General features: G+C 41.5%; 1 pseudogene; it reads left to right on the forward strand.

The window, feature by feature from the left end:
* Nucleotides 1-3,043: 3,043 nt before the first annotated feature.
* Nucleotides 3,044-11,892, forward strand: LOC120020753 (annotated as a pseudogene).
* The last annotated feature ends 1,707 nt before the right edge of the window (nucleotides 11,893-13,599 follow it).

A 13,599-nucleotide genomic window follows, 5' to 3' on the forward strand; every position in this document is an offset into this window, starting at 1 on the left:
TGATGACAGCTTTGCACACGCTTGGCATTCTCTCAACCAGCTTCGCCTGGAATGCTTTTCCAACAGTATTGAAGGAGTTCCCACATATGCTGAGCACTTGTTGGCTGCTTTTCCTTCACTCTGCGGGTCAGACTCATCCCAAATCATCTCAATTTGGTTGAGGTCGGGGGATTGTGGAGGCCAGGTCATCTGATGCAGCACTCCATCACTCTCCTTCTTGGTAGAATAGCCCTTATACAGCCTGGAGGTGTGTTGGGTCATTGTCCTTTTGAAAAATAAATGATTGTCCCACTAAGCGCAAATCAGATGGGATGGCGTATCGCTGCATAATGCTGTGATAGCCATGCTGGTTAAATGTGCCTTGAATTCTAAATAAATCACAGACAGTGTCACCAGCAAAGCAAACCACACCATAACACCTCCTCCATGCTTTACAGTGGGAAATACGCATGAAGAGATCATCCGTCTCACAAAGACACTGTGGTTGGAACCAAAAATCTCCAATTTAGACTCCAGACCAAAGAACAAATTTACACCGGTCTAATGTCCATTGCTCGTGCTTCTTGGCCCAAGCAAGTCTCTTCTTATTATTGTTGTCCTTTAGTAGTGTCTTCACTATTATTTTACAATGTAGAAAATAGTATAAATAAAGAAAAACCCTTGAAGGAATAGGTGTTCTAAAACTTTTGACCGATAGTGTATATCCAATCGAGGCTTACCTGTGCATGTTGGGATGGCACCAGGTCATAAACTACATCCTGAGTCAACTACATAAAAGCAGTCCTCTGTAAAATTCTCAGAGCCCAATATTGAATGTCTACCCAGAGACCAAGAGGCATCTTTTCCCATGTTGGAGATCCACTGCGCCAAAGTCTCTGCATCATCATGGGGAACCGTTTGAGCATATAATGAGTTGTATTACTGCAACACCTTTCAGCCAGCTGCAGATCGGTTTCAATGGAACAATTTGGTATGTCAACCTAACCTCAACAACAGAGGAATTACTCACAGAAGTGTCAACAGGATAAAATAAGAAAAATAAATGAAATAAAATATGGTACTTGCAATTGGAATGTTATGCTGCTGCCATTGTACCTTGCTGCAATATGATACTTAAAAGTTGACATCCTCCGGGTCTGTGTCTGTCTCTGTCTCTGCAATGAATGTGAAGATTACAAGGCTGATTGGTGCTGGTTTATATGGTGTTCTGGATCTAGAAAGGTGGGTGTCTTTCTATTGGTTGCTTCTGTCCTCTTTGTCATTCATCTATCAGAATATGAAGCCATCTAACAAAGCAGGTAATTGAAAGTTGTGACACCATTGCTTGATCAATGCCATTAATGCTGAGGAGGGTGATACCTCAAGACAAAGGGTTGCTTCATGTGCTTGTGGGAAATGGGAAACTGGGAAGTGGGAAGTCGTAAGTCCGACATGAATGTGTTCATTTGCCTTTGAAGTCGGGAACAATTCTTCAACCAGTAAGATTGTAGTTAGCTTGATAAGCTAGCTAAAATGGCTAATAATAAAGTTAGTTAGCTTGCTTAACATTGACATATGCCAAACTAGCTACATTCTCCATATTGATAACATTGTAATTGTCAAAAAACGGATTTGTTGTCGTCTTTTTATTGAAAAGGTAAAAGATCAGTGGTGAAACGTCACAACTTGGCAACTCAGGTAACAACAGTTTCCCACTAATAATTCCGACTTGGAGGGTCGTTCAAGTGAAATTTCCCACTGGGAACTAGCAGCAGCTTGCGATAACTCTGATAGCATGTGAACGCGGCAAAAAAGCCGTGTTGATAAAACAGTTACTAGAGACAGGAGATCAAGTTGAGACATAGGACGAGGTGTATAATTGTATAATAAGGCAGTTTATTCAAGTGTAAAGATATCGGGCAAAGCGTGCAGCACGGCCCCGTTCTGTCTGATTCTTATGGAATCGTCGGAGAAGAGACCGCTAAACATATTGTACAGATTATATATGCGGTCAATGATGTAGGTTGATCTGGTAGTCTGGCCTTCTGATTGGTCGCTCTGGGTCGTGGGTAGTCCTGTTCGGGCCTGATGTCGACGTTCCATTGGCTCTTAACATAGTTCTTTGTCTTGAGTTCCAACCTTGAATATAGTGTGTGTGGGGTTGTTTTAGCAGGGGCCTGTTCATGGGGGAGGGGAGTTGTGTGTGTCTGTGGTTGGTGTCTAATGAGACCAGCATGTGTCCAAGGGAAAGAGGGGGTGTGTGCATTTTGTATAAAAGATAGCTTACGTTGAGAAGTTGTTATTACAAGTTTCCAGTATCTATTACAATTTCTTACAGCCGCGGGGAAACATGTTGCATTATAATATTAATTGAAGCACATGACTTCCCTTTTGATCTTGATTCACATGTGAAATGGGCAAGCTAGAGCAAGTTTATCGCCTCAGTTTCTCTTTAGATGTGCACCTTGAGAGTTTTGTATTCTGTGATCACATGCTGAGAAAAGTTGTTATTCTATGTTACTTCTGTAAAAGTATGTTGTGGGTGTGCAGGCTTCCCAAAACCCACCCATATCAGTAATATTACTGAAATTATAGTCATATTAAATTGAAATTAATAGAATGTAATCCTCAACACAACACCATGTTAGTAGTGTCAGGTAATTTGGGAAAATTCTGAAAACATTAAAAACCAAGTAGTCTACACTGTCAGTCAGATTTCCAATCAGAAGTTTGTATCATTGCATGCGGTTTCCATTTTAAATTATAAGAAATAATATTGATAATTTGATAGTATGGGGACATTGCAAAACAAAATTATTTAAATTTCTATGAAAAATACAACATGCAAAACCTTACATCATTTGTCTGTGACAGTTGAAGTTGAGTACTGGCACAGGTGGGTTTTGACTACATGGGATGCAGCTAATGTCAGAAGTGTCTTTTCGTATCAGGTTAGCATCGTTAGGTTAAGGTTCAGAAAAGCTAAAATACAAAAATTCTCCCAGACATGACTCGGACAGGCAACTTTTGATGTCACTTTGACTTAGCTGCATCCCTTCTAACCATGACCACACAGGTGACACATTTCCATAGCATGGCTATTAGCCATCCATCTATTGTTGTAAAATATATCTATATGGGGTCATGTAAATTAGTTAAATCATAGGGTGTCAGGTAAAATCTTCCTAGTGTAGATACGTAAGAAAGGTGTTCACCGTAGCTGGTGCTAGCGCTTTTGATTCAGTAACGTTACTTGTTAGTATTATCAAATAGACCATGGAAGATTATCAATTGGACAGAAGTCCGTCATCTCAACTCCTCCATCCTCCTCCGTGACCCAGAAACCGCTAAGTGGTTGAGGGATTGAGGAGAGTGTCAATTCGTTAGTAGGTGAACAAAGAAGTCTGCTCCCCTCCTCGATTACCTACTTCGACAGAGGATGCACAAGGGTAACCTCACACGGAAGTGTTTTAAAATCCGCCACACCCCCTTTGACTCAGCTGTTTTCTCTAAGAAAAAAGCATGCACACAGTTAAATACAATATGCTACTTATCCTTTTATCTATAAAATGTCTTGCACAACTAGCTACATTTGTTTTTATCACTTTACACATTTATTCTGGGATTCCACCCCTCAGGGATTCTTAAAAGACAAGACAATCTCAACTATTGTTTCACAAATATTTTGAAGTACATACATTTTTTCTTCAGAAAATGCAACTAACTCGTTAGCATTTTGGCATGTTTTTCTAGATTCAGAACATAAAACAACATTTATAAAACAAACATCTAGCATAGCAGATACTTCAATAATTTAACCATATTTTGCAGAAGATTGATTTAAATATTTTTTCGTAATATTAACAACAACAAAAAATATTTTATGGGGGTTAGCATCAGTGACAGAGTTGACAACAGATAGGCCTACTCAAAAACAAACATATTTTAGCCTCTAAAAATACATGTTCAATACAAACATTTGTCAAATATAGAGAATTATTCATTTGAAAATCCCCAATAAAAACATAACCATTCAATCTAATCTTTCAGCACTCTGACGGAGTTGACGTTAGACAAAAATCTGACGGAGTTTATGTTTTATGGAGTTGCCACATTTTTCTTCTTCATTCAAGTGGTATACACAGTAGCAATTTAGTTTTTCCTCAGTTGCTTTAATAAGACTTTAAAACCTAATTAAAATAAACATATTTGACAATTCATATTCTATCTTAATCTATCAGGGAGCTGGAGTTTACAGTTTATGGTTGTGGCCATGGTGATATATTGTTTATTTAAATCTATCAAAAGTAAAGGACTTTACAGACCATGAAGAAGAGGTCCTTATGGTATAGCTGACCCTTATGGTATAGCTGAATTGGCCAAATCTCCAGACAATTTTTTTAGGAATCACAGTTTTAATATAAATATTCTTTAAAGTCAGAGGGCTATTGCAACAATCTACATAAGATCCTTTTTCAGTTACTATAAATATTGCCAGTTTTTAGAATTTGAAACACTTTTTTGGAGAGTTTGAAATTAGGATCCTTTACTCTAGCGAGTAATTACTCACGCTTTCCCCGGCGTGGTTTTGGGTCGACCACTGGAATCAGTTTAAATGCCCTGGGTGGTACGAACAAAGGATCCGCTTCGGGGAAGTCATATTCCTGGTCGTAATGCTGGTAGTGCTGGTGAGTTACCGCCTCTCTGATATCCAATAGTTCTTCCCGGCTGTATGTAATAACACATAACATTTTCTGAGCTAACAATGTAAGAAATAATACATTAAAAAAACTAAATATGGCAAAGTTTCATAAGAACTAGAAGCGAGGCAGCCCTCTCTGTCGACATCATCTTTTCAATTATTTTAAATTCTAGCTGCATTATCTCTGCTACAGGACGTTGAGGTCACCTCGCCACCTGATGACAACATCAGCTGCATGGCTTTCATTCCGCCCACCATGCCAGGAAACTTCCACATTCAAGGATCCTGGGCCAATGACGTGAGTGATTGTCACTATAAGTTGAATCAGGTTGGAAGTAGTCCTGGTTTGGAACAACAGTATGCACATCACATCTATAGCTCTCCAGAACCACGGTTGGTGACTGCTGTCTTAATTGCTCTCTGTGTGCCCTAACCAAAGGTGCAGTGCTGGGAGGTGCAGGACAATGTGCAGACCATCCCTAATACCCTGACTACACTGCTCGCGTCACGTGCGTGAGCGTTGCAAAATAAATATATATTTTATTCAATTATTGCACCCACACTGCTCGCGCATGCCAACGAGCGTCTGCGTTGCCAAGGGCTAAAATAGAAGTTATTCCTATTACTGACGCAGATCGCGCTGCAAGTCCTGCCTCTCCAATCTCCTCATTGGTTTATAGAAGCAGGTACCCACGTGCCATCTCCTCATTGGTTATACCCACGTGGGTGATTGAAAGACAAACTGTTTTGCCGGTTGTCGAGGTAATACTATGAAAGTGTAGATGCCAATCACCATATAAGTTCAAAGATGGAAAAGCCTGGAAGGAGGAGAGATGACTAGAAACGATTCGGTTGACCCTTTTATGTGTGGATTAATTGTCAGAATAGAGGACCTTGTGCATTTCAGGTAAAATTACAACTCAATGTTTATATCCCAGGACAAATTAGCTAGCAACAGAAAGCTAGCTAAATAGGACAAATTAGCTAGCAAGTGCAAGCTAACTAGCTAAATTGCCATACATGTTTAATGCTTTTTGACCTGTCCCCAAATTAATGTCATTGGTTCAGAGTTTTGATATTTTAACCTGCATGTCGCGTTTGGTGTAGGGGGACAAAATAAATGTATGCACGATAGCGCGCGAAGGCGCATGCACGCAGCCGGTTTGGGTTTCGTGGCCTAGCAGATGCACACTGGTCATGTACTGGACATTTGCTGGAGTGATGTAAGCCTGGCATAACACAGTAGAACTGCAAGCACAGAGAATTATGAACATACTATTGTTCACACAGCTACTGCCTTAAAACTACAATACATTTAAGATGCTGGATGAGCAATGAGAAACAATGCTATGTCGGTGTCTTGGAAATGGGAATATAAAATACCTGGATTCCAGGGTCTGATTATACACTTTTCTGTTTAAACAGGATGGAAGCAAAGTCTTGTCGGATTCCTGTGACAACACAGCTAAGATGTGGGACCTGAACAGAAACCAGGTTGCACAGGTAACAACCTCCTCTCTCTTTTCAACCACATTGCCCTAACAGACTAATAACATAAGGATGATGATAAAATGATCTTGATGAAAACCCACGTTTACCTCCTAGCACGATGGCACTGGATAAAAACTCCTAACTACAGCTGTATTATGACGGGCAGCTGGGACAAAACACTGAAGACCGTCATTCTAAACATTTGAGAATCGTCATCTCTCAGAATGTTATAAAATGCACTTTCGAAGTCATTGGTTCTAATTACAAAAGGAGGATGTTAGATGTGATGACCTCCTTCCCTCATCTCTTTGTCCCCCCTCAGTTCTAGGACACATGCTCCCCCAATCCCATAATGTCTCTGCAGATACCAGAGAGAAGCTAGTGTGCATATGTGGTGTACCCCATAGCAGTGCTGGCCATAGCAGAGAGAGGCCTTCCCTTTCATTTTCTCTTAATCACGTATTGTTTCTCTCTCTCTCTGTATAATGTTCATCTTAACATCATCCTGAGCATTTGCAGCCTCGGTTCTTCATGAATGTCCTCTGAATGCCCTTGTTGAACTTTCTCTACAGCATCGCTGTGTGGAAATATTTAAGGACAAGCGGGCTTTACACGGGCTTTGCACTGGGGGTCGTATGGCTATCCACTACATTAACCCCCCAAACCTGTGTGATCACATAGAAGGCTCAAGTTTTGGAATTCAAAGTCCCAGTAAGATTATTGAATTGTGATGTACCTGTCTCTGGGTTTTTTGTTGCAGAGCCAAGGACAACTTTATTTAAGTGTCACAGGTCCAATGGCACCAACACTGCTACCCCACGACCCTGTTACTGGAGAGCTACCCTCCTGTAGGTTTTCACTCCAACCCCATTTGTAACTAACCTGATTCAGTTTATCAACCAGGTAATTATTAGAATCAGGTGTGCTAGATTACGGTTGGACCGAAAACCTACAGGACGGTATCTCTCCAGGAACAGGGTTGGCGAGACCTGCTGTATATACTGTATGTTGCCTTGTCTTTATTCAGTAATGCAATGGTGCCTTTCTTTACATGAGTAGTTGTCAATTAGTCTCAAACTAAACAACGTAGCATTGATCTCTCTCCCTATCATATTTTCTATAGCTTTCTCTCTCTCTCTTAACCCCCCCCCCCCCCTCTCTCTTGCTCTCCCCCCGTTTCTCCCCCTCTACCTCACTCTCTCAGGTGAATGCTATCTCCTTCCACCCTGTCCACGGTACAATGTCCACTTTGGGACCTGACAGACGCTTCAGCTTCTGGGACAAAGATGCCCGCACCAAGTTAAAGACCTCAGAGCAGCTGGACCATCCAATCACCACTTGCTGCTTCCACAACAACGGCAAAATATTAGTTGTTGATTTCACTAAAATAATAAATCTACTGTATGCCTATTGTATTGTCTTATACCCGTTTGTGTTAGCACTCTAATGCAGTCAGTTGCTAACTCATGTCATCTCTGAACACCCAGGAGCATGAGTACTACAATCCCCAGAAAAATAACTACATTTTCCTGCCGAATGCTGCTGAGGAAAGAGATATGGTGAGAGAGGGACAGTTGTTGTCTGTAACCTCAGAGACAATGTCGCCTGATGGGGCTGCCCCCCTTCCTCGGTGCTGTTGTGACACTCGCTGGGACCTTCATCAGCATCCCATGGTTGTTCGAATGCAGGGAGGCAGGCTGTCACTAGTTTTGCTCTGTTAAAAGTAGTGTGATAGAGGTTTTCAGTGCTGCTGTGTAGTGCTAAGTTTGAGGTTGCATGTGTACTGACTTGAAGTCAGGCTGTCAGTTTTGGTTTAACCTATGCTGTGCATATAGGCTCCCTTAGCCCATGAAGGGTCAGTGATTTCCTAGAATGGAGAAGGCTCAATTTGAGAACTGAATTTGTAGGAAAAATAAGGATTTTCAGTGCCTTTCTAAACACCTGGACCTATGCCTTGGCGTGGTGTTGCATACTGAGCATGGACCAATCAGAGGAGACTACCCGCCCAGTATTGATGACAGCTGTGTGACTATTTTTTTAATTTAACCTTTATTTAACCAGGAAGGCCAGTTGAGAACACGTTCTCATTTACAACTGCGACCTGGCCAAGATAAAGCAAAGCAGTGCGACACAAACAACAACACAGAGTCAATAACACAATAGAACAAAAGGTCTATATACAGTGTGTGCAAATGGCGTGAGTAGGTAAGGCAATAAATAGGCCATAGTAGCAAAGTAATTACAATTTAGCAAATTTACACTGGAGTGATAGATGTGCAGATGATGATGTGTAAGTAGAAATACTGGTGTGTGTAACGCCTGTCGTCGGAATGAGTGGACCAAAGCGCAGCGTGAAAAGTGTTCATGATTTTATTTATTATCAAAAAACACTCGAACAAAGTAACACAACGAAAGCGAACAGTTCTGTCAGGTAACAGAGACTAAACAGAAAATAACTACCCACAAAACACAGGTGGGGAAAAGGCTGCCTAAGTATGATTCCCAATCAGAGACAACGACAGACAGCTGCCTCTGATTGGGAACCACACTCGGCCAAAAACAAAGAAATAGAAAACATAGAAATAAAGAAACTAGAATGCCCACCCTAGTCACACCCTGGCCTAACCAAAATAGAGAATAAAAGCCTCTCTATGGCCAGGGCGTGATAGTGTGCAAAAGAGCAAAAAAAGTAAATAAAAACAATATGGGGATGAGGTAGGTAGTTGGATGGGCTATTTACAGATGGGCTGTGTACAGCTGCAGAGATCGGTAAGTTGCTCAGATAGCTGATGCTTAAAGTTAGTGAGGGAGATATAAGTCTCCAACTTCAGCGATTTTTTTCAATTCGCTCCAGTCATTGGCAGCAGAGAACTGGAAGGAAAGGCGGCTAAAGGTTGTGTTGGCTTTGGGGATGACCAGAGAGATATACCTGCTGGAGCGCGTGCTACGGGTGGGTGTTGTTATGGTGACCAGTGAGCTGAGATAAGGCAGAGCTTTACCTAGCAAAGACTTATAGATGACCTGGAGCCAGTGGGTCTGGCGCCGAATATGTAGCGAGGGCCAACCGACAAGAGCATACAGGTCGCAGTGGTGGGTGGTAGATGGGGCTTTGGTGACAAAACGGATGGCAATGTGATAGACTGCATCCAGTTTGCTGAGTAGAGTGTTGGAGGCTATTTTGTAAATGACATCGCCGAAGTTGAGGATCGGTAGGATGGTCAGTTTTACGAGGGTATCTTTGGCAGCGTGAGTGAAGGAGATTTTCTTGTGAAATAGGAAGCAGATTCTAGATTTAATTTTGGATTGGAGATGTTTAAAAACCTCTTTGAGCTAGGTGGGACGCTAACGCCCTGTTTATCAAACGTGTTGGAAAAACTTGTTAAAAATCAACTGACTGACTTTCTGTAGTATTCTCTTGGGTATGCAATCTGGTTCCCGCTCAGGTTATGGATGTGTCACTGCAACCTTAACGGTCCTCAATGATGTCACCATTGCCCTTGATTCTAAGCAATATTGTGCTGCTATTTGTATTGACTTGGCCAAAGCTTTTGATACGGTAGAGCATTCCATTCTTGTGGGCCGGCTAAGGAGTATTGGTGTCTCTGAGGGGTCTTTGGCCTGGTTTGCTGACTACCTCTCTCAAAGAGTGCAGTGTATAAAGTCAGAAAATCTGCGTTCTCAGCCACTGCCTGTTAACAAGGGAGTACCCCAAGGCTCAATCCTAGGCCCCACGCTCTTCTCAATTTGCACCAACAACATAGCTCAGGCAGTAGGAAGCTCTCTCATCCATTTATATGCAGATGATACAGTCTTATACTCAACTGGCCCCACCCCGGATTTTGTGTTAAATGCTCTACAACAAAGCTTTCTTAGTGTCCAACAAGCTTTCTCTACCCTTAACCTTGTTCTGAACACCTCCAAAACAACGGTCATGTGGTTTGGTAAGAAGAATGCCCCTCTTCCCACAGGTGTTATTACTACCTCTGAGGGTTTAGAGCTTGACGTAATCACCTAATACAAGTACTTGGGAGTATGGCTAGACGGTGCACTGTCCTTCTCTCAGCACATATGAAAGCTGCAGGCTAAAGTTACATCTAAACTTGGTTTCCTTTATCGTAACCGCTCCTCTTTCACCCAAGCTGACAAACTAACCCTGATTAAGATGACCATCCTACCCATGCTAGATTACAGAGACGTAATTTATCGATCGGCAGGTAAAGGTGCTCTCAAGCGGCTAGATGTTCTTTACCATTCGGCCATCATATTTGCCACCAATGCTCCTTATAGGACACATCGCTGCACTCTATACTCTTCTGTAAACTGGTCATCTCTGTATACCCGTCGCAAGACCCACTGGTTGATGCTTATTTATAAAACCCTCTTATGCCTCACTCACCCGTATCTGAGATATCTACTGCAGCCCTCATTCTCCACATACAACATCCGTTCTGCCAGTCAAATTCTGTTAAAGGTCCCCAAAGCACACACATCCCTAGGTCGCTCCTCTTTTCAGTTCGCTGCAGCTAGCGACTGGAACGAGCTGCAACAAACACTCAAACTGACAGTTTTATCTCAGTTTTATCAGTTTGACCTTTGTGCTGATGACTTTGCCCAATAATGTACCATGTTTTTGTGCTGCTACCATGTTGTGTTGCTACCATGTTGTTGTCATGTTGTGTTGCTACCATGCTGTGCTGTCATGTTTTGCTGTTATTTTGTTGTCTTAGGTCTCTCTTTATGTAGTGTTGTGTCTCTCTTGTTGTGATGTATGTTTTGTCCGATATTTATATTGTATTTTTAAAAATTAAAAAATTAATCCCAGGCCCCTGTCCCCGCAGGAGGCCTTTTGCCTTTTCGTAGACAGTCACTGTACATAAGAATTTGTTCTTAACTGACTTGCCTAGTTAAATAAAGGTTAAATACAAATAATAATAAAAAAAATAAAAAAACTGGAACAAACATGACCATGATGCTCTTTTATGTCTGTGCTTTAATCCAAGTGGCCACTAGGTGAAGTGTTCTGCCTTTGTGCCTGTGGTGATCTAGACAGAGACAAAGAAAGGTTGGGAGGTCTTTTGAGGATCAAATTAGTGGTTTGATTCATCAGGTGAGTGCTTTGAGTGGTAAAGAAGCCTGAGATTGAGGGTTTATCAGTTGGATATGAATGAGGGGTGGTGGGGAGCTACAAAGGCCATGTGTGAAAGATGGACTGGTCATGGGGAAGGTGTGAATGAAATGCATTTTATTGTGGTCATTAGAGTGTTACCTCACTGCCGGCCAGGGCCTAGGTACTTAGCAGATGTGCACCAATGCACCGAGGTTGGGAAGTTACAGTGTTACTGTCCACTGGCTCCTCACAAACTGTTGTGTGCTTGCATCAAAAAGGCTTTGGGCATTAAAACAAACCAATGTTTTCAGCCACACAGGCCACAATCCATCATTTGGAACTCGTAGGCATAAGAATATGTACTGATGTATGTAATGGTGTTACTGATTGATACTACTGAATGTAAATGTAACATAAAAATGGAGATGTAACATGTTTGGATGTAGGCCTAGAGTAATGGGTCTCTTTCTCTCAGTGTGGTGTCAAGTAGGATCTTATTTGGTTCTGTTGTTCTTATTTTACGTGTGGAGTTCAGACCTTGAGCTGTCTATTGATGTTCTGTATTATGTCATGTTCTATGTTTTGTGTGGACGGTTGAACCCAGGAAGAGTAGCTGCTGTGTCAGCAACAGCTAATTGGGATCCTAATAAAACACAACAAAAATACTAGACCCCAACATTTCATTACCCTCTCCACGCCATCTTTTCATAAATCCATGTGATTGTCATTGTGTCAATTATTCATAGGAGTCAATAAGCTGTACCATGCTCCTGTAGTAATTAGAGGTGCTATAAATATACTGGCAAAGTCATGTTTTATTCAGGGGTAAAGGTAGTGACCCACACTCATTCCAATTGTACTTGCACTGGCATGTTCTCCGGACCCTAGTCAGCCCTAACTGATGTTTGTTCCTCTGTACAATCAAACAATCAATTATATTATATTGGAGTCAGGATTCTCTCAATGGTTCAGCTGTAGAACCTTTTGAGGATCTGAGGACCCATGACAAATCTTTTCAGTCTCCTGAGGGGGAATAGGTTTTGTCGTGCCCTCTTCACAACTGTCTTGGTGTTGCTTGAAACATGTTAGTTTGTTGGACACCAAGGAACTTGTCTTGTTGTCCTGGCACCACACGGCCACGTCACTGACCTCCCTATAGGCTGTCTCGTCGTTGTCGTGATCAGGCCTATCACTGTTGTTTCATTGGCAAACTTAATGGTGGTGTTGGAGTGGTGCCTGGCCATGCAGTTATGAGTGAACAGGGAGTACAGGAGGGGACTCTGCACGCACCCCTGAGGGGCCCCCGTGTTGAGGATCAGCATGGTGGATGTGGTGTTACCTACCCTTACCACCTGGGGGCGGCCCATCAGGAAGTCCAGGATCCAGTTGCAGAAGGAGGTGTTTAGTCCCAGGGTCCTTAGCTTAGTGATGAGCCTTGAGGGCCCCAAACAAAACCACATTTGGACGGTAAAAAACAAATCTGAACCAATCACAGGCGTCTATATTTCATAAGTTTGGACAGTACAGTACACTACAGTACAGCACAGTACAGTAGAGCACAGAGTAGAGTACAGTACAGTAAAGAACAGTACAGTGGGGTACAGTACAAAATAGTACATTGTACTGTACTTTACTCTACTGTGCTCTACTGTCACAGATGGGCAGTATTTCTGTTACATGTATTTGAAATATGTCTTTCAATTACATTTGACTATTTTGTATGACACTGGGCTGAACTACACTCCAATGTATTTTGTAAGAAGATACTTTAAATAGCTGTAATTTGTATTTTCAAAATACAGAATATATTTTCTATACCATTTTTATTTATAGCGGTTCACAATTTCATGGCCCCCTTTCACCCTACATTGGTATCAGAAGTCTGATGGCACTATTGTTTAATAAGAGTGTCTGCTAAGTGAACTGGATGTTTATTTAAAAATGAACAATTCCAAAGCATGCTGAGTATTATTCTAATTAGTTCAGTCCCGAAATAAGGACAATAATAATATCCAATGTGCTTTGCATTTCATTTTGGTGTGTTCATTTTCACATACAGTACCAGTCAAAATTTTGGACGCACCTACTGAGGTTTTTCTTTATTTTTACTAATTTCTACATTTTAGAATAAAAGTGAAGACATCAAATCTATGAAATAAGACATAAGGAATCATGTAACCAAAAAAGTGTTAAACAAATCAAAATATATTTTACATATGAGATTCTTCAAAGTAGCCATCCTTTGCCTTGATGACAGCTTTGGACACTATTTGCATTCTCTCAACCAGCTTCATGAGGTAGTCACCTGGAATGCATTTCA

Source organism: Salvelinus namaycush, chromosome 2, assembly GCF_016432855.1.
Source record: "Salvelinus namaycush isolate Seneca chromosome 2, SaNama_1.0, whole genome shotgun sequence".
Classification (NCBI taxonomy): Eukaryota; Metazoa; Chordata; class Actinopteri; order Salmoniformes; family Salmonidae; genus Salvelinus; species Salvelinus namaycush.